The sequence below is a fragment of the Sapajus apella genome, unplaced genomic scaffold (assembly GCF_009761245.1).
Source record: "Sapajus apella isolate SASKATOON/1434 unplaced genomic scaffold, GSC_monkey_1.0 scaffold12, whole genome shotgun sequence".
Classification (NCBI taxonomy): Eukaryota; Metazoa; Chordata; class Mammalia; order Primates; family Cebidae; genus Sapajus; species Sapajus apella.
In genome coordinates, this window is record NW_022436952.1 from 36,992,878 (window position 1) to 36,997,611 (window position 4,734).

Here is a 4,734-nt window from a genome sequence, read left to right on the forward strand (position 1 = left end):
TACCCAGGCTGGAGTGCAATGGCGCGATCTCGGCTCACCGCAACCTCGGCTCACCGCAACCTCTGCCTCCTGGGTTCAGACAATTCTCCTGCCTCAGCCTCCTGAGTAGCTGGGATTACAGGCACATGCCACCATGCCCAGCTAATTTTTTGTATTTTTAGTAGAGATGGGGTTTCACCATGTTGACCAGGATGGTCTCAATCTCTTGACCTCGTGATCCACCCGCCTCGGCCTCCCAAAGTGCTGGGATTACAGGCTTGAGCCACCGCGCCCGGCCCTTTTTTTTCCTTTTTAAGACGGGGTTTCACCATGTTGGTCAGGCTGGCCTTGAACTCCCGACTTCAGGTGATCCACCCGTCTTGGCCTCCAAAGTGCTTGGATTACAGGCATGAGCTACCACGCCTGGCCAGGTTTTTTTTCTTTTGAGTCTCGCTCTGTCACCCAAGCTGGGGTGCAGAGTCTAGCAGTGCAATCTTGGCTCACTGCAGCCTCCACTTACTGGGTTCAAGCAATTCTCCCACCTCAGCCTCCAGAGTAGCTGGGATTACAGACGTGTGCCACCATGCCTGGCTAATTTTTTGTATTTTTAGTACAGACAGGGTTTTGCCATGTTGGCCAGGCTGGTCTTGAACCCTGGCCTCAGTTGATCCACCTGCCTCAACCTCCCAAAGTGCTGGGATTACAGGTGTAAGCCACCGCATTAGCTAGCTGCAGCTAATTGGGAAGAGAATTTGTGTGCAGATGGGAAGCCCTCCACATCTTCTTTCCTGGATATTGTTTGAATACTCAGTGCTTTTCCCTCCTGCTGACTCCTCTAGAAAAACTCTAGTTTGGTAGCACATCTTGAAGTGGACAGAATGAGTTCTGTAGCCATCTTTCAGGCTACCCCATGACAGCTGTTCGTTTTTTAAAAATCAGCTGCTGTGCAGAAGGCTAGGGCAGCCGAGGCAGGGTGGCTATTTGGTGGAGAGTATGGGAGCGCGCTTGACTTAGAATTGCAGCCTCCCTGCATCTCACCTGGCAGAGACCTTATGGGTTAACGTAGTCCAAACTCTCCAAAGCGAGTGAGTCTTTTAAGTTCTACTTGTACACATTCAACGACAGGAACACAGCCTCTCACTGTGGCCCTGCCCATCTCTCTAGACTCAACTTACTCCTCTTCTTATATACTCTGCTTCAGCCAATCACTGACCACCGCCCACCCCGTCCCGCACTTTGTCCCTCAGACACACCAAGCTCATCTCTGCCTCCTTGCTGTTCCTTCTACCTAACGCTCTTCCCTCGGGTCTGCACGGCTGGCTTCTCATTTGGGTCACGCCTTCAGTGTCAAGGCCATCTCTGACCACCTTATCTAGGGAGCCAACTTCCTCCTCCCACTGCCTGTGCCACCTCCATGCCTGTCACTCTCTGCACTGTTACGGGGTCTATTTTATTCACAGCACTTAAACACTTTCCGAAGGTATTGATGTATTTATATGTGTATTGTCTGTTTTCCCCAAAGTCAGTTACTCCCTGTCAGCTCCCAGGGGCAGGAACTTTGTCCTGTTCCTGACTCTTTTCTCAGTGCCTGGCTCCTAGGAAATACAGGATAGGCTAACATTTCGCACACTCTCCATTCTGACAGCTACAATTAATGAACAGTTTTTAAATAGACCTGAAGTCAGCTTTGCTGTAACTTGCTTAGTAGTGACAAGTAGAACAAGAACAAAGTCCTGGAGATCTTCATATTTCAACATTTAACGTGAAGGTCCCGATTTCATTTCATGCAGGTGCCCGGCAGTGGGGAGAAGAGTAGGTAGGGAGAGAACCACGAGGCTCACCTGGCTTCCGCACTGCTTAAACCTTCTTTGTTTCAAATCCACCCAACACAGCGGAAAGAGCAGGGTTTGGACTCAGGTATGCTGGCCTTGCCACTTGGCAAGCATGCCCGCTTACACCTGGCAAGCCTGTATAAATGTGGAGAAGCTACTCAACCTCCCTGAGCCTCAGTTTCCATTCAGATGATACTAAAATGTATTAAATATGAGAACTCACAGCCTGATAAGGAGGAAAACTGTAATTTAGTTTTTGATAACATTTATAGTTATCCAAAAATAATAATCCCAGTTTATATTGCATTATTTCCCACATGGCAGAAACAGGACAAAAGATAATGCTTATAATGTGCCTAGGAGGTGCTGAATAAATGGCAGCTTTTATTAAAAATCAGTTCTCATGGAGCTTCTTCAATGTGTCATGTGGTAGGCCCTCTGGGGGTTAAAATAATTCCCTTCTCTCCAACCAAATGTGTCATTGAGTTGGGAAAACAACATGTTTATGCATGAACCAGTTGGAAAAGAAGGTGACTTGATATGAGATAAGTCAGTCGGGAAACTCCATAATAATTGTGAACGGGCTGGAAGTTGGAGAGGAAACCTGCTGACTGGTTTTAAAATAACTTTTAACCACAGTGACCACAGACGTCGAGGGTGAGGGTGATCAGCTCACCAAGAAGGAGCTAAGGGAAGTCCTTCCTAGAGGCAGAGGCACATGTTATCCTGAAGTTTGCTGAGGGGACAAAGAGCCAAAGAGTGAGTGTCTTATAAACTTGAGCAGGAGGAAGGAAAATGGACACGGGATACGGGAGAGAGGGTTGGCTTCCGAGCTGGGAGCAGAGAGCTTGAGTTCTAAGAGTCTGGCTCTTTGATCAGACCCTGAGCAGAGCGTTGGACTTCACCTCTTGCCTCACAGCATCCTTCCGAATAAACAAGAAAGTAAAATCTCCTCCTTAAGTGAACAGCAATGGTGATGTGTGATGTGGCCGCATTTGGGGAGGTAGCGCATCTGTCGTAACACGGAGCTGAGCTCCTTCCAACTCCCTAAGCCTCCTCCCTCCTTTGTGAGAAGCTTGAGGCCCCTTAGAACATTTTTTTCCTTCCCCTCTCTTTTATTTTCCCTCCCTCCCACCCTTACCCCTTTCTTTCTTTGCCTTTTATAATTAAATGCTTTTCTGAAAAAGTTTCATAAAAATACCACCTGGACATGGCAAATGTCTGAATAGTATAGCAAGCTAGCAGGCTACACAGTGACGAAGTGGGTTGCCTTCCACCCTAGTGTCCTCTCCCTGCAAGGTACCTACTGTTCCCAGTCTCTTGTGTGCACTCACAGATTTCCATACACGTATCAGTCCCTGCACCTTGCCCTCAACACATTGGAGAAGCACCTGTTCTGTGCATCTTGCCTCCATTTGCAATAAATCTTGAGAACTTGCCCAGATCAGCCGATAGACAACTGACTTACTCTTTTTACCTGCTGCGTGGTACTCCATTGGTGGATACGCCACTGGGGCCCTGGTGTTACGGCACTAAGTCTGGTAAGACTCAGAGGCATTTTCCTAGCCATTCATTGCTCGTGTGTACATTTATGGAGTCTGCCGTTTGCCCACACAGTGGTAGGTGTTGAGGCGTGGAGACAGGCAGCACCCTGTCCCTTGGGAACCCAGAGCCTGGGAAATTCAGAGAGGGACAAATGTGCTCCAACAGCTCTGTGTGTGTCCAGAGCCGTGGGGCCCTCGCTGGTTATCTGTGCTTCTGGCATCAACATCTCCACCAAGGTGGAAGGGTGCCCTCCAGAGCATGGCCCTGGCTGATGGAGTCAGGGAAGGGAGTCCCCTAGGGAGCAAGGAGAAATCATAAACCCTGGCTCACAGAGATTGCAGATAGAGCGTGGGGTAGTCACAATATCTGTAAAGTCTGGGGTGTCCCCTACACCCTGATTTCTCCTCATGTGTGAGTATCCTTCAAACTGGGCCTTTCCATATCAGCCACTCCCACCTTTCCTCCTCTTTTAGAAAAAATTATCCATGAAGTCTGAATACACAATGAAGTAAGCAAGGGTAGCAACCGAAACTGATATCGATGGTCCATGGTGGCAGCAAATCCTGCCTTGGAGGTGCCACTGAACATGAACACAGAGTCACCAAAACCTTGCCAGGTCCCAGGACAAACCGGAGGTGTCCGGGAAGCGCTGCTGGGGATGGAGCAAGACGACACTCTAAGGACTGAATACTCTCAGCATTCTCCTGGGCCTGAGAAAAAGCCCACAAGGAGGGGTGGGCCTCTTTCTTCCGTATTGTATAAACAGGGCAGAGGCCGGACAGACAGATGGCACCAAGGGCTTCCGGAGGGAGAGCCTGGGATTGGCCTGGGATTCGCATGGCTTGTCCTGGCTGGCTCCACAGGGGACTCACTGCTGGCCTTTGAGACTTCCCGGAAGTGGGTCTTCTGGGTGGTGTTTGGGGCAGGTGTAAATATTTACATGCTCCTTACCTCTCAAAGCGAAAGCCTGTGTTTATTCTGAGCCCCAGAGCAGGTTCTAAGCCCCACTATTTCTGGGCTCAAGCAGGTGAACAAAGAAAAAGTATTGCTGTGCGGTGATTCCTTGGCAGCCTCTTCCCAGCTGCCCAGGACCTGTTGCTCTTGACATCTCCATGGCTGTCCCCATACACCACCAGCGCCAAGCTTTGCGGGTGCCCGCCGGGTTTCCAGCTTGCCTCCCTTCCCTGTGGCCACCCGCTGACACCTGCATTCACATTCTAAGGAATTGTCAGTCCCCAACCACCCGACACTCCCCCACTGTTACGTGCAGCCCACCCTGGTCACAGCCTTTTGATCCTCTCCCCCTCCCCACCCCTAAACTCTGCTTCCCTCCTGCTGTGCCCAGGGCTCCCTCCTGCCTTTCACGCCCAGGAGAGCG